The sequence below is a fragment of the Macrobrachium nipponense genome, chromosome 40 (genome assembly GCF_015104395.2).
Source record: "Macrobrachium nipponense isolate FS-2020 chromosome 40, ASM1510439v2, whole genome shotgun sequence".
NCBI classification, from domain to species: domain Eukaryota; kingdom Metazoa; phylum Arthropoda; class Malacostraca; order Decapoda; family Palaemonidae; genus Macrobrachium; species Macrobrachium nipponense.
Window position 1 is genome coordinate 1,911,217 of NC_061101.1, and position 27,076 is coordinate 1,938,292.

The 27,076-nt window shown below is 38.1% G+C and overlaps 1 pseudogene; it reads left to right on the forward strand.

The window, feature by feature from the left end:
* Nucleotides 1–27,076, forward strand: part of LOC135211848 (exocyst complex component 1-like) — a 94,213-nt pseudogene that overhangs the window by 14,936 nt on the left and 52,201 nt on the right.

A 27,076-nucleotide genomic window follows, 5' to 3' on the forward strand; every position in this document is an offset into this window, starting at 1 on the left:
TTCGGAACGTCGCTCTTCTCTCGAACGTCGGTGTGGCGGGATCACAAGCTAGAAAAAAAAACAAGTGCAAAATCCCCCCCCCACATTAACCTAAACGATCCACCTGCCAAAATCCACCCTCAGTCACACTTTCTTCTTTACACAACAAATACACGCAGGACAATTGACCTACACCTATACAAAAACAAAATAAAAACAAAAACACATGTACTTACCAACACTCCAGATACTCCGGGCTTTGCTGTGCTGTCTGCCGTCGAGGTCGCAGAGATAACCACCAAACCCAGACACAACAACCCGACCACAACCCAACAACCACCCAACCCACAACAACAACAACAACAAAAAAGGAACACAACAACAAAACAGAACACAACCACAAACCAACAACAACACCCAAATACCACAACTCAACAACAAACAAGAAACACAACCACAACCTAACAACACAGCAAACAACCAAGGAACACAACCACAACTTCACACATAACAACAAAAACTCAACAACACAACAAAAGACCAATGCACTAACAATTACCAACACAAAAAAAGTCAACATACACACCCACTAACAACACCAACAACAACCCTCAACTACAACAACTCACATATAATAACAGGAACTCACATACAACTCAACAAAGACCTCACAGCACAACAACTCTTAAGCAACAATATCAACTGACAAAACAACAACTAAACAACAAACAAAACACAACTTAGCTGACTTTCAATTCCTCCAATAAACTGCTGTCCAAACTACTTATCAACACCAGCTCTCACCAAAGACTCGCTCAAGACTGACTTAAAAACACTCAAAACACAGAACTCTAACAATCAACAGGACCAGCAGACAGCCCAGAACCTACCAACAACCAATTCAGCCATTAACCATCCATACAGCAATTACACCCTCTCTCTCTCTCTCTCTCTCTCTCTCTCTCTCTCTCTCTCTCTCTCTCTCTCTCTCTCTCTCTCTCTCTCTCTCTCTCTCTCACACACAGACGTTGTCAAATGGAACTTCATAACTCCTCCATATCGGAAGGATGGTAACTCTGATCCTTCGAAGCTCGAGGTTAATATAAAAAAACCCGTTGGCATAGAGACTCTTGATTCTCTTAGGACCCCACCTTTACGTAAGGAGACAGCCAAAGTACGGTCTACTTCGCCTGGAACTAAACATGCACTCAGTTTTTCTCCAGCTCAAAGCCCCTCTCCGCAAGATTGGAGGGCTACTACGGAAGTTTTCACTTCTAGGACAGAACGTTCTCCTTCAGCGGAGCGCTCTACTCTCTCCAAAGAAGGTTTGGACTTAGAGGATGTGTCTGACGAAGAACCCCCTGCGGATACGGGTCTTTCAGATTATAAGACCTTAGCTGGCCTCTTACTTCAAGAGTTCGGGGACTCACTCACTCCTGCAGCTCCCCCTTCTCCACGGTCGCTTTTCTCAAGCACTAAGGCCTCTAAGTCCTCTTCCTTCTTAAAGATGCGCCCGGCCATATCAATGAAGAAGGCCCTTCAGTCTCTTGGATCCTGGCTTTCCTTGAAGAGAGAAGCAGGAAAGACTTGTTTCGCATGCCCCCCCTCCAGACTGTCAGGGAGGAGAGGCATCTGGTACGAGACGGGGGAGAACATGGGACTCGTTCTCCCTTCGTCCGCAGAAGCTGACTTCTCGAGTCTAGTGGACTCCTCGAGAAGACATACCTTGTCCTCTGCCAAAGCGTTATGGGGAATTTCGGAACTGGACCATCTCCTCAAGGGACTGTTCCATGTGTTAGAAGTTTTCAACTTCCTGGACTGGTCCCTTGGGGTTTTGGCTGAGAAAACCCAGGACCCTGATTTCCTCAGCCCCGAGATTCTTCACAGTGTATTATCCTGTGTAGATAAGGCAGTCCAAGATGGCTCGAGTGAGGTTGCCTCCCTCTTTGGGACTGGCATTCTCAAGAAGAGATCGGTCTTTAGTTCTTTCTTGGCTAAAGCCGTCTCCCCTGTCCAGAGATCTTCACTTCTGTACGCTCCATTGTCCGACCAGCTGTTCCCTTCTCAGTTAGTGAGAGATATTTCTCACTCGCTGACTGAGAAGGCGACTCAGGATCTTCTGGCACAGTCAGCCAAGAAGAATCGACCTGCTGTTCCTCTAGTGAAGAAACAACCTCGTGTACCTCAGCCGCCCTTTCGAGGAGGCCCTTCTACTCGTCCCCCCTCGAGAAGAAGAGGCTCTGAGAAACGAGGAAGATCAGCCTTCCGGCCTTTCAAAAAAGGCAAATGATTTCCAAGTCCTCCATCCACCAGTAGGCGCCAGGCTCCTGGAGTACGCAGAAGCCTGGGCCTTGAGAGAAGCAGACCCCTGGTCGCTCTCTATTCTGAGGAGGGGATATCTAATCCCCTTCAGGGACAGTCCTCCCCTTACTTCGACACCGAGGGAACTGTCCGCGAGGTACAAGGACCCTGCCATGAGAACAACGCTCCTGGACCTAGTGGATCAAATGTGGACCTAAGAGGCCATCGAAATAGTACAGGATCCCCACTCCCTAGGCTTTTACAATTGCCTTTTCCTGGTTCCGAAGGCATCAGGGGGGTGGAGACTGGTGCTGGACGTAAGCGCCCTGAACAGATTCATAGAGAAAACGAAATTCTCCATGGAAACATCCGCCTCGGTTCTTTCGGCTCTGCGTCCAGGGGATTGGATGGTCTCTCTGGATCTACAAGACGCATATTTCCACGTGCACATTCATCCTGCGTAGAGGAAATATCTTCGTTTTATGGTCCAGGGCAGGATATTCCAATTCAGGCCTCTGTGCTTCGGCCTGTCCACAGCTCCTCAAATCTTCACAACCCTGATGAGGAACGTAGCTCGTTGGCTTCATCTGAAGGGAATCAGTATATCCCTCTACTTGGATGATTGGCTATCAGGGCCAAGTCGAAAAGCCAGTGTTTGGAGGACTTGGCTTCTACTCTAGACCTCATACGGTCTCTAGGATTGCTCGTCAACCTCGAGAAGTCCCAGATGATCCCCAGCCAGAATCTGGTCTATCTGGGGATTCGGATGGATTCTCGGGGTTTTCGAGTTTTTCCCTCACAAGAAAGACTTGTACGAGGCTTTCAACAAGGGACCCTTTCCTCACTAGAGCAGTTCTTTTCCCTAGGGAGGCTTCACCTTCATCCCCTTCAATTCTTCCTGAAAAGAGTTAGGAAGTGGAAGACGACAGCTGTCAGACGTAATCTCGATTCCCCTGGACGTCAGACTTCACCTGACTTGGTGGTTGACCCCTCTCGTGAAGAACGAGGGATTGTCACTGGCCATTCAGAACCCGCTCTGAATGTTGTTCTCCGACACATTGGAGCCGGGATGGGGAGCGACTTTGGGATTGAAGGAAGTGTCAGACACCTGGACAAGGGAACAGGTGTCCTGGCACATAAACTCAAAAGAACTTTTGGCAATACACCTTACCCTAAAGTTCTTCGAATCAGAGGTCAGAGGCGTGGTGGTCCAAGTCAACTCGGACAACACCACGGCTCTGGCCTATATTCGAAAACAAGTGGGGACCCACCCTTTCTCCCTCCACGAACTGGCAAGAAACCTAATGATCTGGGGAGAGGAATGGGGCATTGTGCTCCTTACGAGGTTCATTCAAGGAACGAAGAACGTTCGAGCAGACAGACTGAGCAGGCAGAACCAGGTCCTTCACACAGAGTGGACCCTCCACTCAGAAGTCTGTCAAAGTCTCTGGTCCCTTTGGGGAAGACCTCAAATCAACCTGTTCGCCACGTTCCTCTCAAAAAGAATCGAAAACTTCTGCTCACTGGTAGAGGATCCCAGAGCAATTGCGATAGATGCCCTTCTCCTAGATTGGTCGGGCATAGATGCCTACGCCTTTCCCCCATTCAAACTCCTGGGGGAAGTGCTAAGAAAGTTCGTCGTGTCAAAGGGAAGGAGATTAACACTCATCGCCCCCTTTTGGCCCGCTCAAGATTGGTTCACAGAGGTACTGGAATGGACGGTGGACTTCCCCAGATCTCTTCCGTACAGGACAGATCTGCTCAAACAACCCCACTTCGAGAGGTTTCACAAAAACCTCCCCGCTCTCTCCCTGACTGCCTTTCGACTATCGAAAGACTCGTCAGAGCGAGAGGCTTTTCGCGAAAGGCTGCCAGCGCTATCGCTAGAGCCCGCAGGTCTTCAACACTGCGGGTTTACCAGTCGAAGTGGGAAGTCTTTAGGAGATGGTGTAGGACGAAGAAGCTGTCCTCCTCCAATACCTCTGTGACCATCATTGCCGATTTCCTTCTCTTCCTTAGAGAGGAATCAAAGCTAGCTGTATCCACCATCAAGGGGTACAAGAGTATGTTATCCGCTGTTTTTAGGAATAGGGGGCTAGAAATAGCGGAGAACAAAGATCTACATGATCTTATCAGGTCGTTCGAGACTTCCAAGTCTAGAACACCTCGAACTCCTAGTTGGAATCTTGATGTGGTTCTAAAATTACTCACATCGGACAAATTTGAACCACCTCATCGTGCCTCATTCAGAGATATCACGAGGAAATGTATTTTCCTTTTGTCCCTCGCTACTGCAAAAAGAACTAGCGAACTCCATGCATTGGACTCTCGCGTGGGCTTTAGGGGAGACTCAGCTGTATGTTCTTTCCAGACATTGTTTCTGGCTAAGAACGAAAACCCTTCCAAGCTGTTTCTGGCTAGGAACGAAAACCCTTCCAAGCCCTGGCCCAGGAGCTTTGAGGTAAAAGGGCTTTCTAATCTAGTGGGGAGAGATATAGAAAGGTCCCTCTGCCCAGTCAGGGCTCTTAAGTTTTACCTTCGTAAGAAGGAACAACTCAAGGGGTGTCAGCAAAGTCTGGTGTGCAGTAAGGGACCCAAAGAGACCTATGTCCACGAACGCGTTAGCCTTCTTCGTGAGAAACGTGATTTCAGAGGCCCATGAACAATGTCCAGATGACTCCTTCAGGCTACTCAGAGTAAAGGCTCATGAGGTGCGAGCCATTGCCACATCCTTGGCCTTTCATAGAAACATGTCTATGAAAGACATCCTGGAGGCAACTTACTGGAGATGCAACTCTGCGTTAGCCTCTCATTACCTTAAGGACGTCAAGGTAACATATGAGAAATGTTTTTCTCTCGGTCCGTACGTATCTGCGGATTCTGTGCTGGGAAAGGGAGCTGATACTGATCCTTAACTATTAGTTGTGTTTTTAATTGTGGTGTTGAGTTTTAGGGTTGCTTGGAAGGAGATCGGGGATATCTCCTTTCAAATCGTTGTACTAACCCGGGTGTTAGGTTCAGGTGATCGGGATCGGTGTTGTGCTCCTTTATTGCCATTAGGCAAGGTATTTGTCATGTTAGCGGATTAGCACCCATTGACAAAATCCTTCGGTTCTATCGAGTAAGCGGATAAGACCCCATCGATAGACCAACAAGAACTCTTAGCATGAGGTCACTACCTCGCTGAGGTCTCTTGAGGCGAAGCAGACTCCTGGGCAGTAGCCACGAAGTCTTCCGCTTAATCAGGTAGGAACCAAGGTTTTTAATACCTACAACGTATGTTGTTTACCTGTCTATTTCAGTAGTTAGCTGTCTCTTACCCTCCACCAATGGTGTGAATCAGGGAAGTTGAATGTACAAAAATGATATTGTTATGATACAATAAAGTTTTGTACATACTTACCTGGCAGATATATACTTAACTATAGACTCCGTCGTCCCCGACAGAAATTCAAATTTCACTGCACACGCTTACAGGTAGGTCAGGTGATCTACCGCCCTGCCGCTGGGTGGCAGGACTAGGAACCATTCCCGTTTTCTAATCAGATTTTCTCTCCCACCTGTCTCCTGAGGGGAGGCTGGGTGGGCACTGTAATTGTATATATCTGCCAGGTAAGTATGTACAAAACTTTATTGTATCATAACAATATCATTTTTATGTAAGATGAAATTTATGAATCTGATATTTCAACATTCCAAATAATCTTGTTTTTTCTATTCAGCTTTTAGGGTAAAAACATGGCAACTATTCGCCATAGTCTCCAGCGTGATGTTTTTGAGCCCACTGAAGAACGTCTGATTGGTGTTCTGTATGTTACGAAGCCTGGGAAGAAAAAGAAAACCAGTTTCTTGTGTGCCACCATAAATAAGGAAAAACCTGTTAGTGCTACAGTTCATCAGGTAAAGTATTTATTATATACACTATTCTGCCTAATTGAGAAATTTCTTATCATTCATATCTCAAACATATTTTTGGCTTCTTAAAGTTATCATCAGGAAAAATTTGTCTCGCCATTACACCTGTGTAAACAGTTACGTATTTTACAAAATACGTAATTGTCTCTCTTAGCTACCCAGATTCCTTAAGGTTTATGGCTATGAGTATTTATTTAATCTGTATGGTGACCACTGAAAAGTAGGTTGATAACATTAAATAATTAAGTGTCCATTTTACACCACAGACATACCTAAAAACACCTACCTACCTTATGATTTAGCAGAATCTCTGCACCTGTTCATTTCAACTCCCTGTGATGACAGTGGTGATGTGTAGTGGTTACTGTCGGATAGCATTCTTATTACTGAGCAGATAAAATGAGGCTTGTGAAGATTAAAAGAATTGTATTTGTGTAGAAACACTCATAAACTTTAAAACTGATATACTATTCCTAGCATTATCAAAGATAAATTTCACTATAGAACTGTAAAACTTATACATTTTGGTTGTTTCAGGTTAAAAAGACAGATAAGGATATATATAAGAAGAAAAACTCTTGGCTCCTTCGTGAGTTGCAGGTTGTTGATGGGAGAGATGAGAATAAGGTAAGATCATATTTTCTAAACATGAAAGAGTATAAAAATTACTGTTGCTATTTTGCATAACTATCTCGAAAGAATGATGGATGCTGTTCCTATAGGGAAGAAATGTTTCTAAGAACAGCATAGGCACTTTGGGTGAATGGAATTGTTTGTTACTTGAACCTGTGGTTCCTCATTCTATGTTTTGCTGAGGCCATAATTGCGTTGTAGACTTTAATTATGATGAATGATCTGGTTTACATATATTTTTATGGATGAAATGAGGAACTAAGGAAAAGAAAGCAAAATAGCAGTCTTGAGAGTTGTTAGTGGTAACTTGTGATAAAAGACTCAACTTTGTGTATCTATGAGAAATGCAAATGAATAATTTGCAATGCTTAATTATTGGCAGAAAAGTTCGGTTTTGGTGGAAGATTTTCTTATTATTTTCTAAATATTTCCAGGACACTGCAGAGCTTGATCTGACTTTCGATCGTGTTTACAAGTGGGTTGCAAATAGCACTCCAGATAAGAATGCATTTATTCAAGTCCTTTGGAAGGTAAGTTGAAAGTCATGATCCTTTGCAACTCATGATGCTTTGCAATCATTATCCTTTGTATTGTAATTCAGACCTAGATTTATTAAATTGAGAAATACGTAGTTATACCACCTAATCCTTATTTGTCGTATTCTTTCAAATGTGAAATTTAGCAGTTTTTATTGCTGTTATTCAATATATAATTTTTTGGCACATCAGTCACCTTTTAAAACTTGTGTATATTTGATAACTTAGAATTCATAGATCTAAGTGAATAAACATCTAATTTTAAGAGAGCACACTACGTATACTGTATCTGGTAAAACTTTAATTGTTGCTCATTGGATGAATTAAAGTTCCTCATTTTACAGTTGTTGTAATATTGCATGAATTATGCCCTACAAATATTTTTCAAATTGTATGTTTTTAGAGGTCTAGCTTTGCTGGTAACATCAGCTTTCCTTTTTTTTATCTTAAAATAATCTATGAAAATGTTTGTAAAATTAATAAGTCTGTATCACATATTACAGAAAGTGCAAGGTAGATTTTGTTTAATGTTACCAATATGATAGGAATTTTTTAAGAAAGGAGTGGAATGGAAAGGTTCCCATAACCTTCCTTTTAGTTTATATTACAAATTTTGTTTAAAGTAATAGAAACAAAAACTATGTAGATATCACAACCGAGACTGTAATGTTCTCATGAATTCACTGGTGCACATATTTTCAAGAATGTGTTAATTTATCATTGCAAGCTTATAACCACATTGCACCCAACCATTTTTAATATGAGAGATTACATTTGTTTTCTGTGCTCTCTTTGCAGCTTTGCTGTCGTTACCTGCCAAAGCAGAAACCGCAATTTATTAATATTCCTTCAGACTTAATTGAAGAAAATGCTGCATTTGCAGACAGTGGTGATGTTACCACTGCAGGTATGTTTCCTAATACAAAGTATTTTTTGCATTAAGATCAAAATGTAGTGAGTTGTCGTACGTGAAATTAGCTCGTACAGCATTTTATTGAGATGACTGAAAGATGCAAAGATCTGTTTTTGTAGCCTTGATTATACGCTGTAAAGAAAACTCGATTGCGCTGAAGAAACTAAGGCGCTTTTTTATGTACTTGTTTTCATTTTTTACTTGTTTTATTTGGTGACCAGAAATTTTGGTCCCAGAAAGTTCGGTCTCAGAAAATTTGGTCCGAGAAATTATTTATATACTGACAATGAAATCGTAATCTAACTGATGAAAAAATTAAACAAAGTATAGAATTACACTTTTATTAATAAAAGTGTAAAAAAAGGTATGTTTCTTCAACAAAAAACCTATACAGTATAATATAAAATATAGCATATTGTGCGCAAAATCAAGAAAATTGGGTTCCAGGATATTCAGTCCCGGAAAATTCGGTCCCATATCGGAAAAAATACTGTAAATGCATAGAAGTTTAAAAAGCAAAAAAATATAAAGTAACAAGTTCCTTCTTATCAATAAATACATAAAGAACTCATGCTTAAACCATCATTAAAGTTATACATAATATTCCTTTTACTAAAGAAATCAAAACATAATTTAGGAAAATGCAGAGCAAAATAAATCAATAAAAGTTTAAAAAGTATGTATAAAAACACGTGCTTAATTGATTATTTAAGTCATACACAATGTTTCTTTTTATCAAATTTATCAAACCCTGAAATAGGTAAATTCCATTTAAAATAAATCAGTAATAAGAGAACTAATGTTTAAACTATCAAAACATAAAAAGAAAAATTAATGCAATGAATGAGCAATAGCCTTAAGGAAAGCTAATTTATCTTCACCATCATATGATTCTACAAGATTTTTTATTCTCGTATCTGTTGACTGGTACTTTTTCTTCTTTTGCGCCTGAATTATCTTGGTCCTGTGTAAGGAATTCTTCTTTTTGCAGAGCATCAATAAGCTTCCAAATGTTTGGGTGCTTACTCGTTACTGATGCTTGAGTTTTGTCCAGCAATAAAATGAAAGCTCTTGGATAAAATCTCCCATTTATGAAGGCATGAATGGTGAACAGCTAATACCATATACTTGGTGGTGATTTAAATGTGCCATCCATTCCTAAAATTGATGCATTTTCCAGTTGCTGAAGACCTTCGTCGGAGGCGAAGATTAAAACCTGCTTTTCATCGTCACTGCCTGTGTCGCATTGCAGGAACAAATGACCGCTTTGTAAATATTTAAAAGTATCTGGTACTTGAAATCCTGTTCGTCGAAGAGGCAATGGAGGAGCGCCAAAAGCTCTATTGCGCCAGTTTGTAATGCTTCTAGAAACCGTTTGCAACCGTGGTAATTCATATTTTGCATTCTCACTAATATTACTTGTAGCTTTGGAAATGAGCACCCGAGTACTTGTTTCACCTCCTTCCTGCAACTTTTTTCTCAATGTTGAAATAGCGAGACGAGCTTCCACTCCATTCGGCGTTGGTTCATGATCATGACTGTTGATTGTTGAAATTATTATAGGTTCACCTGGTTTATTCTCTGTATGAACATGAGCACGGCGTGTTACGGTTCTCACAGCGCCACAATTTCTTTGTCTTGTCAGAACTAAACTTATGAAAGTCATAAACATAGTTAACTTCATCAATCAATTTGTCTTTGTTTTTTTCACTTTTAAAATATTTTGCAGCCATGATGGGGTTCTTCAAATAGGAAAATTGTGCTTATCCTGGATGAAGAGTGACTCAAAACTGAGTTACAAATGTCACCGTTTCTTATATATAGGCGTCTTATATATAGGCGGTGTCAATGAATGTTAATGAAAGTACACAAATTATCTTTCTCAAAAAATACCATTACAAGTGCTTATGACAAAACTACCTAAAAACGTCCTTTAACACCACCTACGCTTTCGTTTACAGTTTGTAAACAAATCCCAGGCTCATAAAGTTCTCACGCTCTTGTTGATCTTTGTAAAATATCTCGTCTGGATGGCTAAACAATTGATCTCCAAACCAAACGAGTCATTAAAGTTATTGATAGAAATAAAAGATTTTCATTTCTTTTAACATCCTATTTTCCATGTATTCATATGCCTTTTTCCAGGAAGGTTATATTGGGCTTGGTTATTTAGATTTTAGAAATTTTCTGGGACCGAATTTTCTGAGAATGAGATTTCAGGACCGAATTTTCCTAGCACCGTTTTATTTTCATGTCCTTCACATATTAACGAAATGAATGCATATTTAATGTCCAACATAAGGTTTTAAGTACTTAAGCAATGCTACGATTTTCTTCTTACCCTAATTGTTGTCTTTTCACATTTTCATTTCTAGCTTTTGATACAGTTGAAGCTGCTTTGGAGGATGAAGGTGACTATCGGGCATTGTCAGAGAAAGAACAGTTAGATTTAGAGAGACTCATGGAACAGTGTGACTCAGCTGTCAGTAATGCCGAGGCCTTTGCAGAACAGCTGTCTCGTGATCTGTCTGTACTTGATGGGGTGAGTAGGTTACAGATAAGAGGTAGGGAAGGTGTTTTAGTTTGATTTACCTAGTGTTTAACATGGACAGTATTTTTATCATTTTCATCAAAGCCAAGCCAAGTAAAGATTAGTTAAGTCGACTGTGTTTATGTATACAGATATATTTGAATGTCAGTTACATCCACTTGTTCCTTAACTAAAGTATTGCATTTACATTTCAGGCTAACATTCACAGTATGATGGCATCAGAAGCTCAAGTAGAGGCTCTGATGGATATGATTGATGCGGCTTACACGGAATCAGAAAAGATAGAGAGTCGACTTGATTCGTACGATGAGATCCTGCAGCATGTAAAAGACTCTATTGAAAAGATGGCAGATAAGAACACTTCTATTGAACAGACAAATGCTAATAATTCTAAACTCTTGGAGGAACTGGATAAATTAATTGTGGGTTTTGTGTGTGCTTTTAGTTTTTGAGTGTTGAATGTCCTTACTTTTACACGTAGATTGTATCAGTACTGCAATATGTTGTTTCCTTCTTTTGAAGACAATATTTTAATGCTAGATACCATTTTAATATGTTTGCATTAATAAAAACTTGGATTTTCTCATTCCAGAATCAGTTAGAACTACCCCAGCGACATCAGCAAGTCTTATTAGAGGCAGATCTGAATAAAACTGGCACCCTTCCGCAAATTATTGAGGCGGCAACAGCTCTTCAAACTGCAATTAGTGCTCCAATTCCAACGCACTTGTCACAACTACAGGTATGAGTTGTAAGATGTTTTGTTCAATTGTGTAGATACACTATCTGAAATACATGAGTGGGGGGAACTTCAGAGACCCTAGGCATCGGTTAGCACTCTATTTTTACCTACAAAGGTTAGAAACAAAGATACCTTGGGCTTCCAATTCTTTGAATTCCTTCCTTTATGTAAGCTTTGTCCTTTAATGTTGGTGAACATTTAACAGGTAAGAATAGTTTCTTTGCAAAGGCTCTCCTTGCTGATCTTGGCAACTCTTATATTTATTTTATAAATTAATGAAGAAACGTGGTATGAAACTTAAAGATTTTATTCACCATTTTGCGATGTGTTTGTGAGAAACAATTAGCTGCTCTTAATACTTTGAGGTTGGTAGGTAAGCTTAGGATTTCATATGGAAATGTAAGGCAGATATTTGAGAGAAGCTAATTCATCTTCCTCTTTTACACTGTTATATTTCCTATTTTCAGGCTGTTCAAGACCAGAAGAAGAGATTTGAAAAGTTGAAAAGTAGATTTAGTCAAATAATTTCAAGACACCTTAATAACCTGTTCATTCATTTGGTAAGTTTGTGAACATTTTTTGGCTAACATTTAGAATTACAGTATTCTGTTAATATTTCAGTAACCAACAAAATTGTCGTAGCATGAATCATATAATTTCTAAAATATATATATGGCCAATTTCTAATGTATATGTATGTATATGGTATACTTAATTTCTGGTATAATTATTGATATACCCCAGAAAATTAATATTTCCTTTTCTAAAACAGTCGGTTCCCGGAAGTTCACTTACTTTTACATTAGCAGCTGGGGCGTCATTTGGGGGGGGCTTGGGCGGCCAACTGCCCCCCCCAAGACTCAAGTTGCCCTCCCCAAACCTCAACTTGCCCCCCTCACCCCCCAAGCCCCAAGAAGTAACAGCATGTGTTCTTTTTAAATGTGCTATCATAAATATATGAAATTTCTCGGAAATATTACATTTCTTGATCTTTGTCTGTCTACTAGCTACCAGTGATGATGAGATAAACAAACAGTAGTGGGAGTTTATAGTTTTTGCTGAAATACCTTGCTCATGTGGCTTCAAAAAGCACATAAAATAGCTCAAATAAAAAAAAAAAAACCAGCTGATTAGGCTCACTTTGCTTGCCAAACTGTCTTTGCCCTCCTCCCCCCAACAAAAATCTGAATTGACGCCCCCCCTGATTAGCAGAAATGATTTTCATTGTAAATATAAATTCATTTCAGGGGAATGATCCAGGAGAGACGCTCAGCCTTCACGCTGAGCAGCTGACGCTTCCACGTCATGGGAAAAAAAAGCATCCACACAGAACTGACATCCCTACACTCCTCTTATGCACTGGGTTAGAGCATTGGATCACAAAAGCCTACCAACAACCTGAATAAAAAACTTATGCAAACTCCATAAGTAAACTGTATGAGAGGGACATAAGGCTGTTCTTTGAAGAGGCACGTCAGCGCATTTCTGGGGGCAGGAGATGTAAGTTTTAACCTTGAAAAGTATTGTATAATTTATGTATACTAAAAATTTGTCATAATTCAGTTAAATTTTATGGTATTGAAGATCATTTCTTACCTCTAGGAATATTTGTTCATTGATGTGAAAGATTTATAGGCCTAATCACTCTCATTTGCCATGTTGCTACCTATTCACTTGAATATATAATTCCTTATATATTTTTTTAAAGAATTTGGGTACATATCAGTGTACTGTTTTTACTATTTTCCTATAGTTTACTATTTGAACATTAGTATTCCTCTTGGAAGTTTTTGTTGAATTTATTTTTCCATCTTTGTCAAAAAGTTCTGGTTGTCACAATATTAAATATAAAGTGTACCGAAAACCCAATTTACGTCCATCAAAATTCTGGCATCTCTCATTGTAGTGAAGAATTGAGAATTCATTCTGCCCTGGGATTCATGATGATTGTTATTTTTGTAATTTTTAGTACTATATTTCTTTTTATAAAAGATCCAAGGGTTCAGTTAGAAAAAAATAACTTGTTAATGTTGTTTTTTATATCTCATTCAAATGTGTAAATGCATATTTACATAATTATTCATATATCATTAGCATTGGCTGTAGGTTTTGCAAAAAGTGGATACACATCCCATAATTTTGTAGGTACTATAATACTATTTATTGATGTCACTGTGACCTCCATTCAATTACATAATAATTGTTTATAGTTGTTAAAATACTTGAAATACATATACGTACTTAAAGATAAAAGCAATTTTCTTCTTTTATTGAAAGTAAGGGGAAGTGGCTCCAGTCAAGATCTGGCCAGCATGGCAGGTGTTGCTGGAAAGTTGACATCTCAAATAAAACATGGTGCTCAAACTTTAAGCACCCGAACCACTACAGGAGCATTGCTGGGTGTTGATCGTGATTTGTGGGGCTCTGAGGTAAGTTGATGCTTCGTTCCTCTAAATATAATGCTAACTGATGAGACCTATGTCATCCTTGTGATGTTTGTATGAGTTTTTAAGAACATAGGCTGCAATTTTTGTAGCATTTATTGAATAACTATACAGCAAGTAAGAAATGAAAATAACAAAATGTAATGAAAGAGAACTTTTTGCATTATTTCAATATAGGCAATATATATCTCAAAACAAAAATTTTCTTTAAAAAAAATAATAATAAAGAAATATGTCAAACGGCAAGCAGCAGAAGAGAATGCATACCATGTAGATATGAGGGTTCCTCCCCTTCTGTCAGTAAATTCCATATGTAAAGACCAAGGGTTTGTATGTTGGGAAAAATACAATTACTTTCAAAATTTGTCATTATTACAAGATGTAGTTAATGTTCCCACTCAATATAGGAACTACTTATTTTCTATAAGCTTTTAAAAGCTACCACCCCACTTTATAAATGGTAAAAGCTCCTGTGAGCATTATTATTATTATTAGTTTATCCAGATGAGGTATAGGTATCTCATTATTATAATTATTATATTAGTTTATCTGATGAGGTATTGGTACCTGAAAAGACAGTTGGATTTTTGGCTAGTGGATGTGAAGCTGTTATTTCACTAGTGTTGTATTGGAGATATATTCCGCTAAACTCGTAAGCCTCATTTTTTTTATGCATCTGCCAACTGATCAGAGTTTTCCAGACTTTTGTTATTCTTCAGGATTTTTGTTGGTTCTAATTAACTTTTTTCTGTTCCTTTTTTATTATTCATATTGCGTATGCTAATTAGATTCTTCAATGAAACCTTAGGTTAGAATTTTGAGTAGCTCTGGCTGTATATACTTCTGGGAACTGAAGCTTCAGTAGTAATATTTTTCAGAACTGTAATGAATCTTCTCGTCCACGAGTGCTGAGCTCTTCAGCCCTAGTATACTCAGACCTTTTTCTCTCTTATTGTCATCTTCCCATTTTGATGGTTACTAATATAAGTTACTGCATGTTAATTCATGTTCTTGTTCTAATATATGAAATGGCCTTTCAGTTGGACATGCAAGAGAGGCAGAAGTTTGACGAGATATTTGAAAGGGTGCTGAGTGAGCTGCAGCCAGTGTGTCTGGCAGAGCAAGAGTTCTGTATTGCATTCTTCAATCTAAATGCAGCGGGAACAGAGGTAAGATTGTAAATCCAGGTTTAGTTGTAACATTAAAGAGTTCTTAAAATATTTACAAAGGCAGCCAGGTATTGCATGTCCTTTCACTGATAGATATTCCATTGATGTGTTGTACTAGATAGATAGGTAGTTATACAGTACTACTGGTAATTTTCTATAACTAAAGGATTGTCACATTTACACCACAGAGTCAGGGGTACAATGATTCATGATTGTTGTGTGTTGCATTATGTACATATTACTATTTAATTTTGTACTTCACTCAGAGATAGTAAAAACTAGTACAAATATTTCTAGAATATAAATATCTTCACTCTGTCTCCCAATTGGAAATCATTTTGAAAATTTATTTTTATGTATTTTGACCAGTGCAGTTCTTTTTGCATTATTGGTTAAGTAACACTTGTAGTACTGTTTGGCACTTCATTGACATAATTTTAATTTATTTAGAACAGTGCATGTAGAATTAGTGACTTCATTTTGATTTGATAAGAACAGTTTATCTAATACCAATATTTGTGTAATAATTAGTTCGGAGTTTTGCAAAAATTAGCAAACAGACATTAAAAAAAATTGTTTATTAAGCTTCTTTTGCCTTCCAGAATTTGTATTATATATGTTTGTTTATCCAACATGAAAAATTTTGAGCAGGAAAGAAACAGCCACATCTCGAGAATGAGATCAAGGACAACTCAAAGGGGAGAAAGGGGTTTTAGTCACTGGGCCACAGTGGCTTCCAAAGTGACAGGATGCCATCCTTCGGTATGGCTGTTAATGGCTCAGGTATTTCCCTAAATACCACATGAGCATATTAAATCATCGTATGTTTGCACTAGGCACTGCTGCTGCTGTTCAAACTTTCTCCATTCTTTGCCTGCTACAGCAATTACAGCTTAAATAATCAATCGTGGTGTCGTGCATGGAAAAATGATACACAGGTCGTCGTTATGACTTGAAAACTGGATCCGGAACAAAACTCTCATAAAAAAACAAAAACAAAAATGTCTTCAAAGCTTATTCAGTACTAGCACTTCGTGTCAAACCTTCACTAGCGCCTGAAAATCCATGTACATAGTATATGTAGTAGTATATCCAGATAGCTTGCAGTCACTAAAATTGCTATCACATGCACAGTTTACCAAAATTTGCAAGTAGTAAATGTTTATTTTATGATGTTACTCACCCAGATCATTTATTCATAAATATAGATGCATATATGAAAGCTGGGTAAAGTTAAAGAAGGAACCCAAATTGAGTGAGTGTGATGCACTAATGTATATTTTTAATAATAGGGTTGCTGTGCTTATTGCAAAAACCAACCCATAGGAAGTACCTACTTATTGCTCAGAAACTAAACTTGAAACGTCCTAGTTCAGAGCAAATATAGTAATATCAGCTGTCATGAGAGACATCTGTATGACAATGCAATCAATCTTCTGTTGAGGCTGTAGATTGCTCAGTTACTTCATTGAGCACACAAAGACTATTTGTCATAGCATTATGCGTGCACATTTTGCCACTGCTTAATAATAGAAATAAATAGTCATGTGATATTAAGATATCTTAATTTGTTGTGAATTTTTAAAAGAAAACTATCACTCATGACTGAGTTAAACTCATTCTTTAAACAATCACTCATGACTGAGTTAAATTGAGTTGAACTTAATTTGTTCTTCAGATTTCAGGGTTCCTGTCTCTGAAGCCATTGCAGTTCAAAGATTTTGTGCATTTAATAGAATTACTGTTACCTTGACGTATCTGTAGACTAATTATAATCGTGAGTTTTTTTTATGAAATTATAAAGGTTACTCATTTTGTATAAGTTTGAAAAGTTATTTATATAAATATCTTTTTTTTAAACTTTCAAATTTCCTGGAATCTTTAAGCTTGAGGTTAAGTTATTTTGTTGATGTTCCTGATTGACTTGGGAAATCAATAGTGTACTGCTGTATGTTAAAAGGAAGCATCTCATAAATATTTGTCAGTGTTGGCTGGCAATTTCATAAAATGCTCTTGCTAAAATTAGGTAATGCAAAAATAACTTATGTTTAATGCAGCTTATGTTTTCGTGTCATATTCATTTAGATAAAACTATTTTTCTTCCTTTCTGACTCTATAAAGATGCTCTGCTACTAAGTAATCACTGTACTGTATATATTATGAACTGTTGACACTTAAAAATCCTAGTGCAGCAAGAAGCCACTCATCTGAAAGGATGACATTCCTTTTGCTGAATTGGTTTTAATTTTTTAATTTTTCTGCAAGTCTCAATTTTTCATGACAGTATTACTGTATTACTTGTCAGTTAAAGATCTTGTATTCTCTAGAATTTTGCATTAAAAAATAGCGTAAAATACTTTTAAATAATGTGATTACATATTCTTTGTTGAAAAATTTATGTGCATGCAAAGTGCTACCTAGCTTCAATCTTCAACAGAAAAAAATATACAAAAATAAAAGTAAACGTGGCCTCTTGGTGTCTGTAAAAAAGAACTACTAGTTTCTAAAACTATTTTATTCACTCGTTCTCTGGAACTCTTGAGATCTTGTTACCTCAATGGGAAGAAACAGGACAAGATTGTCATCAAAAGTTTCTTATGAAGGACTCGAATCATCAAGTTTCTTATGAAGGACTCGAAAAACCTATGATTATATCCTCTTGACTACAGTAGAAACAAAGTTGGCAGTTACTTTGAGTAAACAGCTTATGAGCTTCTATAGAAAACCTCATATTCGTTTCCTCCTTTATTAACCTTTTGTTGTTTATTTCTAGTTTTATATATTGGCTCTTGCACAGAATAGCTGTGGTTGTGCCATGATTTTATATAGTAAAAAAGTTCAAACTTTGGTAACTAATGACATGTAGAGATAGGTTATTTTCTGAGGGTGACCATAGAATGTACAGTACTTGGAAATTAGAATGGATTAGTATCCGTGTCTGACAGACTGAATATAGCTTCTCAGGAAAGGTGTCATCAAACAGTGTTAGTAAGTTGTCGGAGGACAAGATCAAGAAAGGGAATATGTAATCTCATTCTGAAAACTAGCAGTTCTTTATAATTAGTTCCAGTGTCCGTGTTTGCTTTTATTTTTTTTTGTAAATTCACATTTTCTTGAAGATGGAGCTGAGCTGATTATTGCAACCCAGATAATTGTTAATTTGCGTTTGTATCACATTACAGGCTAACAAGTGTTGTTTTAATTCCACCAGTTAAAGTAATACTGTGATACGTGTCAGTTTCAACATTAAAGCATAATAATAGTCTTGTAAAATTTATCACATAGAAAGCCCCGTCATCTGTGGCCAGCACACCCGGATCAAGTGGCAGTGAAGAAAGTAGCGGATCAGCAGGAACATCATCTGGTGGAGGGGCGGCTGGTACCCCAGGTCAATGCAGACTTGTCAACAGAGAAGTTAGGGCCATGATGGTAGCCCTCTTCACGACATTGGAACAGCAGCTCAACTCTTTCATCAATACATATGACCCGTGCAGATTCTAGTAAGTTCAGTTCTTAAGTAATATGTATAAAAATGCACTTCTCCATTTTCCTTTTTATTGTCACTACAGGCCGTTTACTACACAACCATGGATTTAGCCTTGGTTTTGATGACTTAGAACATAGAGGGTGAGTTAATTTCAAACATAGGAATCATTTTCATATATGTATTGTCACATATAAATGAAAATTGATAAGCCGTAATAGGATTTAGTTATGCAACTAATTTTTCATTTTCTTTCCAGTTGCTGCCTCTACATTTATGTCAGGTTGAGTGAGCACGTTTTAACGGCAGAAGACACTGGATCATTTTTGAGCACAACTTTTGGATCATGCCTTGTCCAAGCCAAGCGGAATTTTGATCGATTTATGAATTCACAACTGCAGTCTATTCAAGAATGTCGGGTTACCAAGAAGAAATGTGGAATTATTCCGTTTATTAATAATTTTGAGGTACTATAATTCTCTCACATGGGACACCCAGTTTATTATTTTAAATCACAGTAGTATTTGTAGTCTCACTTTTTCTTTATGGAGTTACCTACTGGACTGAAATTTTAAAAAATCTCAAGTTGTTATTATTTTTGATTTTTTAATTGGTTTGGCTAGCATTTCATTCTTCTTTTTCTTTTATAGGATTTCTGCCACACTGCAGAAAGCGTCTTCAAAAAGAGCGAGAGGCGTGCTGACTTGGACAAGTGGTATGTCCGGTTAGTAATGGCAATGTTTGAGCACATCCCAAGGGTAGCAGGTGAACATCAGAGAACGCCACCAGAAGTGATTAAAATGGGTAGGTTTAATAAGAGAATGCAGTTACCCTTCTTTACCGGGTGGGTGAGCAGAATGTAAACATTGCGTTCGCTGCCGAACTGAATCTCTCGGTAGTGACTCCAGTTTGGAGGGGTGCCGATCGTAAAAATATTTGCCAAAAATACACTAATCAAGACAGGCTATGAAATTATCAGGTATTATTAGGACTATAATAACGCATATTCTCTGTTAGTTTTTTATCATCCTACAGGGAAAATAAATGATTTTATGAAAAAAAAAATGTGAAACTCAGTCCCCCTTGTACAAGGGACACTGGTGTCGTGAGAAAACTACAGTCTTGAATAGAAATTCGGTCTTACAGAATGTTGGTATATCGCACCTGGAACATGCACATAAAGTATTATAAAAATAGAACAGTAAATAAGCACGTAATAACAAAAAAAAGAGCAAAAACTAAAGCGAAAGCCCCGCCAATAAATATGGAAATCGCAAATTTTATAGTATATCTTTCAAAAATTGGGTCGATGTCATTTTCGACGTTTTCTAAGATTAGTTTCATCACAGAAAACACTTTAGGGCATCAGGGGTATCTAAACTAATTTTTCAAGTTTCTTGTCCTCAGAAAAAATCTCTTTTTCGCTTTTTCTCTGGTTTGGTTTTTTATATATAAAGTTACTATAAGGCTTTATTTTTACCTTCATTTATCTGGTGTTCATATCTTTTATTTGTAAAATGTAATAAGTGAATAAATAAATATATACAGTAAATGATGATACAACTGGTTTTATACTTGGGTAAGAAGTTGTTACATGTTTACGCTTGTCTGGTTTTGTGATTTTTGTTGAGACGCAGTTCATACTGGTTCACCTACACACTACTATAACGCAGTAATAATATTTTTTTGGTTTGGGTTTCATCATACGTCTGGCAATCGTGTCATACTGTTTATTTTGCTCCAAACTCTTCAAACCGAATTATTACAGAATGATTGGAAGTCCCTATCTGAAAAGAGGAGTTTTGGTGGTACTATGCGTACCACCTTTATGCACCCGGTGCGGTGTAGTAGACTTGAATGGTGATACCCACCTACCTCCAAACAAACTTTCAGTAATGAAGAGGTTAAGCTTAAAATTTTTTCTTTTGGAAGTTTTTTAATTCAGTTTTGTTTTAAGTACTTGAGAAGCAGGTGTAACAGGGCAACAATGCTAAAATAACCTTATAACATTTATGATGTTTTGGAATGAAAAAATGCATACACTTTGTGCTGTAGTAATTCATACAATTCCTGCTATAAGGGTTAGTGAATGAGAGTAAAGTTGAAAAGAATATAAGATTCTAGGAGTGAAAAAGGTCTACCGTAAGTAACCAACAATTTGATGTCAAAACTAGTCCTTCTCTTTGTTACACAGTCAAAGGTCTCAAATTTATTCCAAAATGATGTCACAAATATTCATCATTTCCTTTACTAATGATTATGAAGCAAGCCATGGTAGGATGCAGGACATAGCATCTCTTCATTTTTTACAATAGAAAATTCAAATGTACTCGCAATATTGTCGTCGAAGTCTTCGTGGTGGTATATTTCAGTTACTGTACACGTAAGATGGCTTTTGATTGAATGCTTTCAACACTTAATTACATGTTCTATATATCACTTCCATAAATGATCTGCATTTATCATTCTCTATTTCATTTCAGAGAACTACCATGTTCTGCATCAACTAATGTTCCAGTTGAAGTTACCAGGCATGGATGCTCAGAGAAAAGAAGCAAAACAGCGTTACCAACCAAGACGGCGGTTGAATGCTTGTAAATCGTCACCGCTAGTACTTTGGCAGACCCCTTGAAAAACTTAATGTGAGCTTGACTTTGTGTGTTGTATCTTACCCTACTTTCTGTTTTTATTGAATGGTGACTCACACTGTGCTTTGAGAAAATCATTGGGACTGTGATGCTTGCTTTTGAAGCTTGGAACCTTGCAGAGGGGAAAGATCAGTTTGCTGCTGTTTGGGTCAAGTTTTTTGTACCTGAGAGGAACATCAAGGCATCTTGAAAGACATCTCAGATTCTAGACTGGAGGCAAGATGAGATGTAGAAATTTTTTAACTTCAGAGCTTTAGTTATAAAAGGCTAGAGTAACTCTGGATGTTAAGAGTGGTTTGCACCCTTTTGGTGGTGGTACTGGTCGAGAAAGCTGGAGTGTTTTGGAGCTGGTGCATGCCTGGTCATGGCCAAGGCTGTTAAGAGTGGCTTTGTTCAAAGCTCTCCACATTAGAATGGCATTGCTCATGAAACCCAGATTTGCTCTTGCCACGAATTGGCCATCAAGTCTGCATTGGTTGTGGTTCCATTCATTAAAGTGGACTGATCATGGAGACTGAAGAGAATCGAGTTATGATTTTGGTCACTAGAGCAGCAATCTGGTAATGGAGTGGCTCTGGACAAAACAGCTTGCTCTGCAGTGACCAAAATGATTTAATCGTGGTCTTGGTCATCAAAGTAGATCTAGAAATTTGGAGAGACTGCAGGTTTGGGTACTAAAGTGACTTAAAAAGCAGAGTAGTCCAGTGTAAAAGTTATTAAGAGAGAGAGTATAATCTCACTGTCTGTTGATGTCCAGTAATCCTCTTCATTTTATGTCCTTTTGTATGATGAGTTTTGCTTATTGTAAATGATGCAGTTTTTATGCTATTGAAAATGTACCATTCTAACCAGATCATTTATGATGAGTAGTATTGTGTTAATATTTTACAACAATTACTCTTTATTGACAACATTTACTCTTTATTGACAGTTGTTCTTTGATGGCGTTACTGCAAAGGTTGCTGGTGGTGTGAAGGAATCAGAAGTTGGATATCAGTTGGCTTTCAGTAAACAAGAGCTCAGAAAAGTTATCAAGTAAGTATGCTTTCCTTAGGTGAATAGGAATGATGACACGACAAACTCTGAACTGATATACATATTTATTTTCAGATATTCTGAATCTAATTTGTAATTTTATAGTGAATGTAAAGTTTGGCTGCCAGTTTAATGGTGTTGTCACAGCTTTATGTGGTAGGAAAAATTAGTATATGTGGACTATAGTCTTGTAACCCTTGCTGATCTCCTTACTTCCATTCATAACCAAGATACACCACTGGCCCTAAAACTGATCTTTTGTGTGTTAAATTACTACTACTTAATCCTCAGCAAACCAAATGTTTGCATTTGTAATTTTAAAAACCTGAACCTGGAATTTTGCAAATTAGTAGTATTAATTATATTCAGTTTATTTCTGTTTCTAAGATAAGTAAATTAATTCTTAATTCTTTCTTCCTCCTATTATCATTAGAGAGTATCCAGGGAAGGAAGTAAAACGAGGATTAGATCAACTGTATAAAAAGGTGGAGAAACATCTGTCCGAGGAAGGGAACTTGCTTCAGGCAAGTCTTTTTGTCTCCTTGTCCTAAAAGTCCTTATTTAATTTAGGTTCTAACCTGTCTAATTGTTAAATTTTCAAGTTCTTATTGTTGATCAAGTACCTAAAGTATATTTAAACATTACTTTTGTATGAAACTTTAACTTGTATGAAACATAATTTATATTTTTCATAGGTTTACAAATCTTTGCCTTAGTATCGTTCCTGCACATGTACTAGATTGGTGGTGTGTACTGCTTGTCAAGAGTGGTACTCTGTTTAATATGAGCAGCTGCCTATTATCACCCAACCAACGCTATCCATTGTTGCTCTAACCCATGTTCAGAATGAAAAACAAGGGGGTTACCAGCACTACTACATTGTCCACTGACATTGGGTCCGAGCTGCTCTGAAGAATTTGGTGGTTCTTCTGCAGTCAAAGTGGTACCAGCTTCAACTAGCAGAGACAGCACCACAAGTTTTGGAAGAATTTTTGTGTATGCCATGTCCATCTGCCTTGCCCCTCTTTCCCAGCATTGCTGCCTCCTCCAAAGCCCAAACTGCAAGGCAAGACAAAAGGATAGATAGTTACGTAACTAACAACTGAAATCCCTTCCCTACACTAACTGAGGAAGGTCTAGCTTTCATTCAGCATTAAAGGCTCACCTTCCCTTTCAAAATTTTGGAGTCCTTGTGTGAGCAGAGGAGTTTCTCCTGTAGGAGAGACTGTAATGTTTTTCATCCCTCTATTCAGCTAAGGACAAAAAAAAAAAATTCAGCTGACTAAAAAAAAAAAAAAATGAGAGGGAAGGTGTGAACGTAAGGCCTATAAATGCTGGACCTTCCTCGGTTGCTCTAGGGATTTCAGTTGTTGTAAATCATCCTTTGTCTTGTGTGACCTTCCTCGGTTGCTCTAGGGATTTCAGTTGTTGTAAATCATCCTTTGTCTTGTGTGAAAGTGAAGTTGTTTACATAAACTGCAGTTTGGCCTTCTGAAATGGCAGCAGCTGGAGAAGAGAAGGAAGATAAAAGGTCCTGGGTATTGAAAATTTTGGAAAAACTTAAATGTTACTCTTAGCAATGTAATAATTTTCTCCTTCTTCTTCTAAGACAGATATGTGGCTTCCACTAGACGTAGCATCTTCGCTTTTGCTTGAACTACTATTGTGTGAAGTGTCCTTCACCTTCCAGGAGTTATCATGGGACCTTGATTAGGCGTACAATTTTACTTCAGCTTCTTGGCTTTGTTCTCTGCTAGAAAAAGTGTCCTCCTACCATTCCAGGAGTTGAGTTAGCATAGGACCTTAACCAGATGTAGCTTCTTTCTTCAGCTTCCAAGAGCTAGATGAAGCGTTTTTCTTCAGCTAAGAGGAGTTGGCATGAGGCCTCTTATAGTTGAAGTGTGTTTCGTCAGCTTCTAGGAGTAGGCTTGTATCTCCACTGGATGAAGTATCTTTCTTCATAGAGATCTTGAATCTCTATGAAGTGTCTTCTCCTAAGTTTCCAGGACTTGACATGGGGGTCTGATATATAGAATATCTTTCTTTCAGCTTCTAAACTTTACACGGGGGTCTGCTATATGGAGCATCTTTCTTTCAGTTTCTAGGAGTTGGCTTGGATCTCTGCTAGATGAAGCATCCTTTCCAGTTTACAAATGTTGACATAAGGTGTCTCTTAGATGAGGCATCTTACGTCAGTTTCCTGGAGTTAGCATGGGGCCTCTCCTAGATGAAGTGTCTTCCTTTGACTTCCACAAGTTGGCTTGGATCTTTGCTAGATGAAGTGTCTTTCAGCAGCTTCCACGAGTCAGCTTAGATATCTGCTAGATGAAGGTTTTTCTTCAGTTTTAGTCACTAGATGGAGCGTCGTTCTTCGGTTTACTAGAGTTAGCTTAGATATCTTCTAGATGAAGTCTCTTCCATAGGCTTCCAGGATTTGGCATGGGGCCTCTGCTGGATGAAGTCTCTTCCATAGGCTTCCAGGACTTGGCATGGGGCCTCTGCTAGATGAAGTCTCTCCCATAGGCTTCCAGGATTTGGCATGGGGCCTCTGCTGGATGAAGTCTCTTCCATAGGCTTCCAGGACTTGGCATGGGGCTGTTGCTAGATGAAGTCTCTCCCATAGGCTTCCAGGATTTGGCATGGGGCCTCTGCTAGATGAAGTCTCTTCCATAGGCTTCCAGGATTTGGCATGGGGCCTCTGCTAGATGAAGTCTCTTCCATGGCTTCCATGACTTGCAGGGGCTGCTGCTAGATGAAGTCTCTTCCATAGGCTTCCAGGACTTGGCATGGGGCCTCTGCTAGATGAAGTCTCTTCCATAGGCTTCCAGGATTTGGCATGGGGCCTCTGCTAGATGAAGTCTCTTCCATAGGCTTCCAGGACTTGGCATGGGGCTGCTGCTAGATGAAGTCTCTTCCATAGGCTTCCAGGACTTGGCATGGGGCCTCTGCTAGATGAAGTCTCTTCCGTAGGCTTCCAGGATTTGGCATGGGGCCTCTGCTAGATGAAGTCTCTTCCATAGGCTTCCAGGATTTGGCATGGGGCCTCTGCCAGATGAAGTCTCTTCCATAGGCTTTCAGGACTTAGCATGGGACTTCTGCTTGTTAAAAGTATTTCTTAGTCTTCCAGGAATTGGCATGGGGGTCTGCTTTATGAAGTGTCTTTGTTTTAGCTTCTAGGAGTTGACTGTAGGTTTCTGCTAGATGAAGCATCTTTCGTAGGCTCCCAGGATTTGGCATGGGACTTCTGTTAGATTGTGTCTTTCTTACCATAATGCTTCCATTGTGGTGGAGAAGTCCATTCAACACAGGATAAATCATGAGGATCTGCTGTAAAGTGATACAAAATGATTAGACTATCAATGATATCAACGATTTTCAAAACAGTGGTCATTTTTACTCTCCATGAGAAAATATATAAGCACCATTGCACCAAATAAAAACTAAAAACAAATGCAATGGTATAGTCTTGTGTTTACATACACTGAAAATGTATCATTCACATTATTACAAATAATAATGGTATAGAGAGAGAGCAGCGAGAGACCATCTGACCTCTATTGCAGCTGAAAAAAAAAAGTAGCTTTGGTTGGGCCAGAGTGGACATCTCTCTCCCCGTCGCCACCTGTATCCACCTTTGCGTTCAGTAACTGCATGGCCTGTCCAGCACATGAGCAGGAAGGATACTTTATCATTGATAGGCATTTTGTATCGGATACAACATGAAATTTAACTTTGCAATGGGTTTGTATGAAAATTTTTGTTTCACAAGAACAGTAGTTATATGGTAAACCATAATGCAACCATTTATGCCATTGTATGACAGTTTGGATTACTCTTGCTCTTCATTACAGGTTTGTTTGGATGAGCAATGCAAGAGGAATTTATTCGTCAGTACAAATTGATTGAGGATCTCATTCATCGCTGTTACCCAGGAGCTATGATCAATTTAGAATTTTCCATTGATGACATATTGAATTACTTCTCTGATATTGCACAATCTCATTAGAATAGCAGGAAGTAAAAACAAACTTGTATATTGTATATATTGTAGGTAAATTAGTTGCATTTTTTGGGAAGGTGCATAATATCTGCCTCTGTTATTAAGGTGAGTCTTATATGAATATGACAAGCAAAATACAGAAATATTGTTATATGCTTCTTAAATTCTGTATTCAAGTGCTTATAAATTTTTTGGCTATCTCTTTTAGTAGTGGTTTGATTTAGTCACTACTTTAAAAGATTTTTAGAGAGAGAAACCACTGTATATTTATTAACACATATGACAAGAATGAATTGTTTATTTCAGGCCTACTTGCAAAAATGTTCTCCTTTTACAAGTACATTGGAATAAACCAAAGAAAGTTGAAAAACTACTTTTATTCAATTATGCTATGGGGTGCTTACGTACTCAGGCAACTTGAATGTTCGAGTACATACATAATTATTCATTCCAAAAAAAAATTTTATATTTAACTACTTGTGTAGTGCTTAAATTTTAAATAATAGTCAAAAATTCTTTTTCCTTTCCAAAGTTCTTTGTTACCTTAAATGTGGCTGTTGGCAATTCTATTGATATATTTGTACAGTTTACCTTGTATAAATCTCAACAACAAAAGATCTTTCATTTTGCAAACATTGTAATGGCCTTTAGTCTCTTGATGGCTACAAAGAAGCCTAAAATAGTTGGAATTACAGCATCATAATTTCAAAGATTGAGGGAGAATGT